General features: G+C 44.5%; 1 long non-coding RNA gene across 2 annotated transcripts; it reads left to right on the plus strand.

The window, feature by feature from the left end:
• The first annotated feature begins 735 nt into the window (after positions 1-735).
• Positions 736-6,128, plus strand: LOC121695573. Of its 2 annotated transcripts, XR_006026111.1 has the most exons (5): positions 736-1,085; positions 1,524-1,626; positions 3,678-3,782; positions 5,522-5,685; positions 6,027-6,128. It is a non-coding gene; the product is annotated as an uncharacterized LOC121695573 (long non-coding RNA). The 2 variants fall into 2 exon arrangements; XR_006026112.1 differs by lacking the exon at positions 1,524-1,626 and having other exon boundaries at positions 744-1,085.
• The last annotated feature ends 6,531 nt before the right edge of the window (positions 6,129-12,659 follow it).

Genomic DNA, 12,659 nt, shown 5'->3' on the forward strand with positions numbered 1-12,659 from the left:
GGTACTGTGTTCAGTCCAGCAGGACCCCCGGGCCCTGGGTGAGCACACAGGCTTGCTTTCTCCGCGGTACCCACGAGAGGGAGTGCTGGCACACACGCACTTAGAAAAGCATGGTCGGGAGACAGCTAGACGTCGGACCTACACCGCACACCGGCCTTCTGCCACTCCTGCCCTGGCCCACAGTGAACTGAGGGCCAAGTGTATCTGCAAGTAGACTACAGTTCTTTCTCCCTCCACCTCACTCTCCTCCCTCTATTTTCTGAACCCTGTGCTCGGAGTGCCATCCCTGCATAGGCCTTGGACGTGTGATTTGTGGTTTTATGTAGAGTGAGAACACATTAGGCTAGGCATAATCAGAGTCCCCCCCCCCCCCTTAAACTTTAACCGGTTTTACAGTAATAGTCTAAAATCTATGTTTGGCAATATCTAAAAAATGATCTGAATTGATCAGTGAACTCAGGTTTCGAATCTCTCGTCAACAACTATTCATTTTGGACAATGGGACGGTGCAAATAGCCAGAGGCTATTTTGAGTTGCATCATAGTGCTTCAATAAATCTTCAAATTACGTGTGTTTCGATTTATTTTCTGTACTCTCATGTAAAGTAAAACATTCCCCAGTAGAAAAAGTGCCACGAGTTCTTGAAAGTCTGAGAACTTAAGTCCAACCTCTAATCCTAAATGTCCACCAAACGATCGGAACACTGGCGCTTTGTAGAGGATGCGCCTGTTGTTTCGATAGCTGCCACTAGAGGGAGCAGTTACAAAGGTCTCTCTGTGTTGGTACAGGTTGACGCTGAAAAAAGACTTCTGTGCTCGTGCACGAAAACGGAAAGCCAACAATATCAACAAGAATGTAGTTGTACAATTGTACAATGTTAATTCAATTTTTCATAGAGTCGTCAACAGTACATTCCAGTATATAGGCATACTGTGAAGAGATGTATTTTAGGCCCTAATTGCCCCCCTAGCATCTAGGCCTACGCATTCTTCTCCTTTTTCTTGTAGCCAGACTGTCTTCCGGTTGACATCTAGTTGTAGATGTTTAATCTGGGTTTTTTTGTGCTTGTTGCCCCTTCAGTGAAGGTAAGCCTTGATACCATATCTTCAAGTTTAATATGGCGAAATGCAGTTTTCTCAAACATGGATTCTGTGTTAGGATGGGTTGCAAGTCACATGGGAAAAGAGGAACCAGTCTGTTTTTACAGTGAATGCCTACAGTTAACCTTGTAGCACAAGGCGGATAAAATTAGACGATATTGATAATATACTCCAATCATGACTGTTATTTTAATATTCCTCTAGTTGTATCTCTACATCTCTCTTTGTCATCCCTTTTTGTATTTTAGCTTCTTATAGACATGACTAGGCTATTAGTTAACTGTAGTACTCAATCAACACTTCAGTTGATTGACCACAGTGTAAAACCCATTTCCTCTTTACCGATTCGTTTCAGACTGAAAGTGTAAATTGGGAAGTTATTTGAGTGTATGCCTTAAGGGGCATTTCTGAATCTGGTTTCAGGTGGTAGAACTGTCACAGGATTGATAGAGCCTACCGTATTTACCATTAAAAGGAGCTCCTGCTGGATACCACCTCCCCAACACTCCACTCCAAATGAAACCAGGTAGCCCAAGAACAAAGGGAGAAAGTAGTGACGGAATATCCTTGAAGCTTACCACAGTGGTTGACAAAATGATCATAGACTAAATGGTCCCTCTGGGAGAGCAGACTTCTCCCAAGGCCAGCTGCCCCATCTCTAGTGTTAACAGAAGTGAAACATCATTTGTGGATCCAACTTGATTTGCTCCGAAAAGACACAAGTTGTCCCTCCATGCTGCACCCTTCCATAATGTTTCGTGTAAATCTGCCTGGTAGTTCTTGCGCAATCTGGCTGACAAAAAGACTAGTGACCTTGGCCATTTTAATTATGTTTCTGTTACTGCTGGGCAACATAATTGACATAACATCACAGGCCTATAGCTTCCCAGAACAAGATGTTAATACATATTCAGGGACACCATTTCACCAACAACATACATGTCAAAGGCAACATTAAAGTACATCAACGAGGATTTTGACCAAATCACTACCAATGAAGGGGAGTGGCAATGTTACTGTCACACAGCCACCTTAGCCAAAGAAAGTCCTGGAATAACCAGTGCCTGTCCTGTGTTTGAGCAAGCACATAATATTTACTTTCTCCCCAAATGAAATGGACCATAGATGTCGAGGGGAAATGGTTTCCCTGTTTCTAAACAGGTTGATTTGTGCAAATAAATAGCCAACCTGCAAACGTGCTCATGTCTGTGACTGTGACAGACATGAGCACAGCACCAACCATGAGCACCAACATTATGAATACTTTTGTACGTAACCTCAAATAATATCCTACCCTTGGCACCTGCTTAGATGTAACATCATGATGATTGTAGAATAAAAAAGGGGTCATGTCTATTTTAGTTCCTGGCACTTATGGGAGACTTCTGGTGCTAGTTGTCAGTTGTGCTCGTTAGTTGTTCTATATGCCTCATTGTAGATGGCAGTAAGAATTTGCATGTCCCTTTGTATCATTATGGGCTCTGGCCTGTTTTTGTATGTAGGGTATGTATTCTGAGAAGTATACTTTGCAGGGTTGGAAGCCTCTAAGTACATAGTGGAGAGTAGAGGGAAACAAGAATTGGACTCTGCCCGAAACATATAATTCTGGTGCTAAAATTTCAGATCTTCTCTGAAGACTTGCAAACCGAGTACTTTTCTTTGTGGCCAGATTTGATCCCAGACAACAACATGTGATTTCATGGTGCTGACTCGAGGAATATTTCCTAAATGTTTAAGAGATTTTATATTTCAAAATATGTAGAATATGCCCTTATATCACTTGCTGTTGTTAAACACGAAAGTAAACGCACAAAATTCAGTTTGTATGTTTCGCTGTGCTGGTGACAGAGCAGTACATTTTTGGTGATTTGTTTTAGTTATTTGTCACCACAATTATAGTACAGTTTACTTTGATCTCTTACAAGGAGGGGTTTGACTTAATCATAATTGTTGTGTCAGAAGTCAACATGATGTATAACAATGTATTATTATTTTTTGATTGATCAATATTTGGACTTTAGTGAGCTTTGGTAAACACATTTAAAAACACTGAGTGACAATAAATTTGTAACATGAAATCAAGAACTTTTCAAAGTCATATGGTTGACTTATGATATGACAAATGCTGAAACAGCCAAGGTAAGTCAAGTCAAGTGGGTTTTATTGTCATTTCAACCATATACACTGTATATAGTGATACAAAACAACGTTTCACCATGGATCAAGTGGTGTTACATTTAAAATATATAAAAATGACATTTGAGAGAGGCTACATTTAGTGCACACACATTATAGATATACATAAAGTGCAATTACTACTTAAAGTAAAGTATTTAAGACAGACAAGGGACAGGACAGAAAATAGACAACAAAAGACAGGGCATATGTAGACTTGTAACAACACTGATTGTTATAAGTTAAGTTCACAGTGAGATGGATATATAGCTAAATATATAGAATTTAGCAGCAGAGGAAAAAGTGCAGGAGTGCATTCAGTTCAGTGTGAAACATTTGCATCATCTTGAATTTCCCCTTGGGGATCAATAAAGTATCTATCTATGTTCTGATGTTCAACAGTCTGACTGCTTGAGGAAAGAAGCTCTTCCCCATTCTGGAGGTGCGGGCAGTTATACTGCGGTACCTTCTACCTGATGGCATTAAGGAGAAGAGTGCATGGGACAGGTATGTTGTGTCCTTAACAATGCTTATGGCTTTGCGCAGACAGTGGGTGTTGTAGATGTCGGAGAGGGAGCCGAAGTGATCTTTTCAGCCGTCTTCACAATCCGCTGCAGGGCCTTTCGTTCTGCAGCAGTGCAGTTACCAAACCACGATGTCATGGCACTGCTGAGGATACTCTCAAAAGCCAATAGCATACTCACTATTAAACATATCATCATACATCGTACATCATCATGTCAAATTACATTAACATAAACATCATACAAAATATCATGACCGTTTAACTGAATTGATTGTGTCCTCTCTGTTTCACTCTCCATGTCTCCACACTGCGCTCTGCAAGGTCAGAGTTTCTAGAGATGCACGACACGTAACCTTACCGCCAACTTTTTGGGAAATTAGCCTTATTCCCCATCTACCTTAGATTTAGATAACAGGATACATACCCTTCTCTTCTCTGTGTGTGCTATAACCCAGTCTGACGCCGTTAGCCTAGCTGAGCATAATTAACTAGAAGTGGGTTACACTATAGCGAGCCTATAGAAAAGGGCTCAGCTTGTGTCAGACTAGGTTATTTCACATACAAAGAAGAGAAGGGTATGTATCCTTATCTAAATTTGTCGTAGACAACAACAAAGCTTAAGTCCCAAAAAGTTGGCGTGTTCCTTTTATAGTTTGCCTCTAAGAAGATAAGGGCAGACATACTGTAGGCCTTTTTCTTTCACATTGGCAATATGATTCATTATTTGTACTTCGCTTTTGTAAACAAACACTTCTTACTTCTTAACAGCGTTTGTATGTGATATTTCCACTTGCTCCTGATGGCTGACAATTTTTAGATAGATAGATAGATATATACTTTATTGATCCCCAAGGGGAAATTCAAGGGTCTCAGTAGCATACAGACATCACACACAACATGCACTTACAGCAGAAATGGTAAACATAAGTATAAGTATAAACATAACTAAACTCCACTGTACAATAAAGACAGTAGAAGAGAAGAAATATAAGAAAACTAACAAAACTAAATACTAAATACACTAAATTAAATTAAGAAAGTCCAATGTGCTTGAGGGTGATCAAGCATAGACGCTTGTAGTGACAGGGCCAGGACTGGTGAGGTGCTAAAGGGAGTGAGTGTCATAGTGAAGGTGCAAAAGTAGTCCAACCATAGTCCTTAGTTATGTGTGCATGGCAAGGTGCTCAAGAGAGTGAGTGTCATGGTGAAGGTGCAAAAAGTAGTCCAACATTAGTCCAACAGTGCAACAGTGCAAGAGCAAGGTCTAGAGACCAGCATAAATAATATGGACAAATAGGAGAGTAAAGTATAATGTAGACAAGGTAAAATAAAAAACTATTTCAGTGCAAGAACAGGTTGAGGTAATATGGTTATAGGCATTCATTCATTCAGTATTGTAGCAGAAGCCCGACCGCAGCCATTGATCATGTGTGCTAATATAGCATGAAAAACCATTTGAGCATTTACTAAAAACATTTTAGTAAATGCTCATTAACTTATTACCTCACCACACACACACCTACACACCTACACACACACACACACACACACACGCTCACACCAGTCCTGCTGCTAACTCTGGGGATGAACCTAATGAACTTCCCTTAGCACTAAAAATTTTGTTCATGACCACTGCAACCATCTCTGTCATTACTCTGCAATTGAATGTAGTCTGGTCAGTATGTAACGTAACGTTTCACTGTCCATTTTGTATCCTCAGGGTATTCTGGCGAGTCGGTGGCGTGCAGCGTGTCGTTGAGAGGAAATGGGAGCCGGAAGGGAAGAGCACCGACAGGAAGGAAGAAAGAGAAAGGGAGTGACTCGGCAGTGTGTGTCTTCGGAGCGCTTATTCGTCCCGCTGTGAGTTGTTACCAGGCCCAACACGTGAGTGAGCGCAAGCGGATGTGAGCAAGGCAAATATCTGCTGAGAGCCCTTTGATGCTCTTCCAGAAAGTTGAGATAGGGACCAATTGCTTGGCTCCAAATGTTCCGTTTATATACTCGGTTGTTATGGTTTCTGTGATGCCACTGACCTGATTAACCAGATCCCATCCTCGCTGGTGTGTGTTTGGGCTGCAGAGTCATGTTGCCCTTTTCTGTCAGCCTTTGTAGGCGAAGAAGTCCTCAAAAACAACCTCTGATGAACATATCCCACTGTGATGAATACTTTGATTGAGCCATGGCGGCTGTTAATGTTTCTCTTGTTGTTTGCTTTTGTTTTTCAGTTGTCCGGGGCTCTTGTCAGCACTGGAATGACTTCAGAAGCTATTGGAGAGCTCAGTCTACAAGGCAGATATTTTCTCTGGGGATGCTTTCTTGAATAAACGCATAACTCATCCTACATGACATGAGTTTATTTGCTGGAAGGTTCATTAAGCCACCAGCAGCTGTCTATATCGTATCCAGCTCAAACCTATAGATGTTCTTTAAGTTGCGTCTAAATGACGTTGTCGTCTAGTCGGCCCCACATGTGGCTCATGCTTAGTTATGAGTTATCTCAGTCAGTTTGGTTTCAAGTGACCTCAAAATGTTGCTTCAGTCAGTTCAGAATGAACATATTCATACCGCACAGGGCCTGTCATCAGAGAGTATATATTGCTGAGTTGTAATTATCCTTCTGGCTTTTGGTGCATGGCAGCGTCTAGATGAGATACTGTATGTCGAGATGTATTCTGTCCCATCTACATAATTTGCATCTGTATTTTTCCCCACTTGTTTATACACTAGAGGCTTAGAGGTTTGCTATGAAACCAGAGCTGTGTGTTTGATATTGGGGTCCTGGTGGGAGTATTGTGTTACTTCGTGGAACTTCCAAACTCGTGGACAGGGCCCAAGCTTGTAGGCAGCCTCGGCTCAGAGGAGGAGGACGTCTTCTGAGGACGAGGCTGCGGCAGCGCTCTTCCTCCCACTCCTCCTCTTCCTCCTCGCCCGCCTCTCCCAGCAGGCCTCTACTGTACGGCTCGGCCCGTCTCTGCCCCCCACCTGCCTCACAAAAGGCCCCTCTGTTCTGCCTGCTTCTCTCCCCACCAGCCAACCCCAACCCACCCACCCACCCACACACCACCACCAGCACCACCACCACAGCCCCCCCCCCCCTTTCCTCGTCACTCCAGTGGTACATTCCCCTTTCCCTCCTTGCTCTCTCCCCAGAGCACATTCCAGATTGACCGGTACCATTGTGGTGTTTCTCCCCTTCACCCCCCCACCCCACCCCACCGCACCCTCCTATCCAGGGGCATCTCTGGGAGAACCGGGAGCCACAAAGCTGCATTATTCCCGCGCGTTGGCTGGCTGGGATGGGCTGTGTGGACAGACACTTCAGGCTGAGGTGCTTAGCACAGCTCTGACAGGCATAAACCCTCGCTCGCTCACTCACTCACCCGCTCACTCTCCCCAGTGGAGCTGCGCTGTCTGAGGCCTTTAGCGGCCACTCTTTCCTGTTTTTAGTTACTTTAATTTCATGCAGTTTGGGGTGTAACAGGACACTGGGAGCTATCGTACCTTTGCCCCTTTAGATACAATGAGTTTTTTCCTTAAACATAGTCCATAAGGTGGCTCTAGTTGCAAGCATATTAACAGCTACTGTTTGTTGTCACTTCCATGAATAGCTCCACCACCAAAACAAAACCTAAACGGGCTGTGGTCAGATGCTCGTCTGAGACAGCTGTTCTGCAGTGACCATGAGTTGAGTCAGACATGCAGTGTGAAGAACTAAAACTGGGAGCAAGCCCAAATCCCTTGAGCAAAATGAAAATCATTTGTAAGTTGAGCGGAATCTTGTGAGACATGCTGAAATGTGTGCGTTGAAAGGTTTATACTTTTATTTGATGATAAGATCTTCTCACTGCTGCTACTGCTGCTGCTACATAACAGCAATGAAACTTCAGCAGCACTGTAGACAGCACAGCGTTTTACTCCAGATAACAGTTGAATAGCCCTGCGGTCTTGGCACTGAAGATCTTTCCTTCCTTCAGGGGCAGGAGTTTGTCATCGCCAGGAGATGAATGGATCCGACAGCGTTCCCGCCACAATAGCCCTGGTCAGTAGAGTGCCCTGGCGGACGGGGTGAGGGGTCGCGCGGGTCATTTTGGCATCGGTGTGACGCCGCAGCGGCGTGCCCTTTCTCACTGAGCATGAATGGGGCCGGCACTCCCAGGGTCCCCACCGCACCTCACCCCCCCCACCGGGTCGTGTCCGTCAGGGTCACGTGTACCCTGGTCGTCACGGTGCTCCACTGAGTCTCCACACAGCCAATCACATCCTACCTGCTGGCCTCTCTCAGCCATTTGTATTTGTTTTTTCAACTGTACTGAAGCACATGCTGTCTTTGTGTTTTGACTGTGCTGTAGCACGTGCTGTGATATAATCAGCCCATTTCACAAGATGAGGCCGCTGTGTAAATCAACTTCCTGTGGAACAGCACAGTCCCATAGACAGCAAAAGAAAAGTCCGCAGGAAAGACAAAAGCAGGAAGACGTTTTACCCTGCCAATTAAGGCATCATTAACATCAACGAGGCCGGACACCTGGACACTGTGAAATAGGCTTATTGGCTGATTGTTGCAGCTGTAGCGATATAATTGGTTGATTGTTGCAGATGTAGGGATATAACTGGTTGATTGTTGCAACTGTATGCTGTAAGAGCTTGTTAGAGATATGTGACTATATTCTTGGTGATGTTCTTCAGTTCTTCAGTAAATTCTGAATAGCAGGGTACCGGCCTGGCCACTTGTGCTATAAACTCTTTATAGAGTGTGGGATCTTGTTGACATTTCCAAACCAAGAATTTAATTCCCCGTGGTCTTAATGCATAGCCTATGGCTGTGCAAATACAAGTGATTCATCTGGAACTTGTATAGTGTTTATGGGGATGCTGAAGAAGGCTTTGTTGGCTGTGAAACTCTTGGCCGGCTTGACCAGGGTTTGGACCTTGGGACAGCTACTGGCACTGCGCTGTCCATCTACTAGGAGAGACCCATGGGTGGGACTGGCGGATGTCAGTTTCTGTTGAGGGTGAACGGGCAACTAAATTGGCATGGGCTATCCCACTGACAGATTAGTACTCTGGGCAACAGCAGCTGTGCAGGCCAGGGTGTGAGTCCTGGTCAGGGTAACATGGTGCATGGAGGAATTACACACACCATCTGTCCACTGTTTATGTGTTGGAGCTTAATTCCACTTGAGAATTGTGGTTGCCCATTGGGGCAGTAGATGACTTCTCTGTTGTCCGCTCCTCCCCCATTGCCTTTACGTGTCATCGCAAAAAACATAAAAATCAGACATTTGCTCTGGTCATTCCCAGTCATCGAGACGTACGTACTGTCCAGTCATGGAATTATTTGTCTGTCTCATTTTTTTTCTCTCTCCCTCTCTCTCTCTCTTTCTCTCTCTCTCTCCTTCCCTTTCCAACTCTGTCACTCGTCAGTGTCCCCGAGCGTCCACCCCACACCTTAGTCAGCAGGTCAGACCTGTGGGCCCCCCCCCTTGTTCTTCACCTCCTACCTCCTCTGTTTTCAGTCCCTCCCCCCACCTCCTTCTCTCTCTCTCTCTCTCTCTCTCTCTCTCTCTCTCTCTCTCTCTTCTCTGGAATCTCCCTGAGTAAATAACGTTTGATCCCTCGTTCTCTCCCTCCGTCAATGGCCCTCATTCATGCCCCCTCCTTCTGCATGCCTCAGAGCCCCCACCCTCTGGCTCCAATTCATTCCTATGATTTTTCCTCCCTGTACCTTTCCACGGCTCTGCGTTCTCTCCTCCTCTCCTCTCCTCCGGTCAGCTTCCTGTCTCCTTCTCTCACTTGCTCACTCTCCCCCAAATGCAGTCCATCCTTGACCGTCACCAGCCAACACAATTTATTTATTCATCTTACATTAATAGGTCATAATCAATCATTGGTATTGCCTCTTAACTTGTAGCAGTGTTTTTTTTTTCTGTTATAATGTGCTATAGTGGTTTAGCACTGATGAAAGGCTCTCCGCTGTAATGATCCTTATTCCTTAACAGTAGCTGATGGTGCTAAATGATCTGGAGCTGAGTTTAGTTAGCAAGCTAAATTTACAACCTCAAGGAGCCAAAAGAAACAGCCTAGTAAATACAATGGAACATTTTCTTAAGCACAAATGTAGAGGCATTAAAGTAAAGTACAAACACACACAGGCACACAAACTTAGTCATGGTCACACGCCCCCAAGTGCCATGCACACACACAGAAACACACACAGACGTAGATTTTAACTCACACAGACACTGTGTCACATACACACAGCTGACCCACAGTTGGACAAACACACGTTTGGGTGGCGCAGTAAATTGCAGTGCTAAGCAGATACGCTGGCATGGAAACAAACACAGAACCCCCCCCCCCCCCCCCCCCCCCCTCCCTCTCTCTCTCACACACACACACACACACACACACACACACATCACAAACACACACATTCAGTCATCATACACAAGCTGCCATGCAAACTTGAGAGGTTGCAAGCAGTCACCCCACACATAGATCAACACACCCACTCTCACACAAACACGTACACACACACACACACACACACAAACACGTACACACACACATTCTCTCGCTCTCTCACACACACACACACTCACATACACACACACACACACACACACTCTCTCTCTCTGTATTTCTCTCTCTCTCTCTCTCTCACACACACACAGACATGTACACTCTCTCTCGCTCACACACACATACACACACACACACACACACACTCTCTCTCTCACACACACACACACACACACATACACACACACTCTCTCTTTCTTTCTCTCTCTCTGACACACTCACACACATTCTCTCTCTCTCTTTCTCTCTGTTTCTCTCTCTCTCACACACACACACACAGACCCACTCTTTTTCACTCACTATGGCCCCCTCTATGGCCCACTCATGCGGGTGTTTTCTTACTCCCTCCCTTTCTCTCCCTCGCACCCTCCCTCCCCTTGTGCCTATTTCGAGCTATGTGGTTAGATGGGTGTGTCCAGGGCCCCCCCTGTCCGGAGTCACTGACCCACACTCTCTCTATTTTTTTCTTCTCATTTTTCTCTCGGTCCCTCGTGTTGCGCGCTTAGATTTATCTGCTTCCATTTTCTTTAGCTGGTGATGCTCTATCAAGTGCACACTGATATTCATCTTCCATGCACTTGTCGTATGAACACACACACACACACACACACACACACACACACACACACACACACACACACACACACACACACATACACACAAACACACACATACACATATTATCTGCTTTTCCTCCTCCCCCATTTTTTGATCTATTTCAGTGTGTTGCATGGGCCAAGGGTGTGTGTGTGTGCGTGGTTAGCAGCCCAGCCCAGTAAAATACAGACTTTTGAAGGAAGTCTGCAATATAATCTGGACATTTCATTGTAATTACAAGGTCCCGGTTTGAAAATAGCTGGCCTACCCACAAGCACTTGCTCCGTCTGTCTATGCACCGTTCGTGACTCTCTCCTCGCTCCCCCTGCCTCTGAATCCCCCCCCCCCCCCCCCCAACACCATCCCCCTCCACACACACACACTTCTGGAACTTGCCCACAGTTGGCACATCAGACAAGCCTATCAGTAGATAACACTCACTGACTGACAGCACAGCTAGTTGTTTACACATGGCTCGTGCTGGTTTGTTTTACAGATCTGTGTCTGTGGGTGGCCAACCCTGCGTGAGGGGAACCGCGGTCCTTGCACTGATCTTCCCCACCTTCAAATTAGCGTTGGCTAATTACTGGGCATTATTAATTTCAACAGCTGTGCACGTGCTGATGCTGTAGGTGGTTAGGAGGTTGGAGGACGGGGAGGACACGGAGACGTGACTGACTGCTGAATAGTGCATTTTCTCAGAGAAGAACTTGCCCTTGAGTCCAGACTTTTTGACTTCCCCATGATGCGATTTCATTGCCTCATAAAGGGTTTTGAGGAATAGCCAGAGTTCTGTGTTAAGGTTCTATTTCAGTGTGGGACCTAAAGAGGATCTCCCCATCTTGTGCACATCTGCTGCTGTTGCTGAGGCTGCAATGGCTTTGATGAGCAGAATTTCTATGGTGATTTAACCGCATTGCCTTTATATTGCACTGTGATGATATTACCAAACACCAGCTTCTACAGGTCTGTCTTGTGTAGAGATCTACTGTAGCAGTTTGTTTTCTTACATGGAGTCAAGGAGAGACTATTTTTTTCTTTTCTGACAGTTCTAGACATGTTCAAATAGTTTATACCAGATGCCGTATAGGACACTCAAGACTCACTCATAGCTTTCTATTGAGTGGTGAAGATCCTCCATTATGGCAATTTTGCAAAATGCCCCTGTCGGTAAGACATATTTTGATATGATGCCCTGCCTTGAAAACCAAAAGACAACAATTTTATCACCAAAATTCTATAGCTGATGTTTTTAGTAAGGTCCCACCTTTGAAGGTTTTAGAATTTCTTACAAGCATAGATTTAAAAAAAACATATTTAAGCTTCTATAGCACACAATGCTCTCGCCATTAAATAGCCTTAGTTGCTGAAATGGCCTTAAATAAAACAAACAAACAAACAATCTTACATGGAGTAAGACCTAGTCCTAGACTAAAACTTCAATGATAATCTCCATTGCAAAAAACATTCAATCTAGGACTTGGCTTAATCCATGTATGGGGAAAGTGGCAGTAGATGTTCATAGGTGAAGCCAGTGTAATTGGGCCCAAAACTGCATTCCCCTTCCATTTACGTATATCCAAAAATATCCTAATTATATCTCAATTTGGATTTGATTTGTTCATCACTACGGAAGTTGAGGATGAATGTAATAACCTGTCCACTTATCAGTCAGTTAC

This window comes from Alosa sapidissima, chromosome 21 (assembly GCF_018492685.1).
Source record: "Alosa sapidissima isolate fAloSap1 chromosome 21, fAloSap1.pri, whole genome shotgun sequence".
Taxonomy (NCBI): domain Eukaryota; kingdom Metazoa; phylum Chordata; class Actinopteri; order Clupeiformes; family Clupeidae; genus Alosa; species Alosa sapidissima.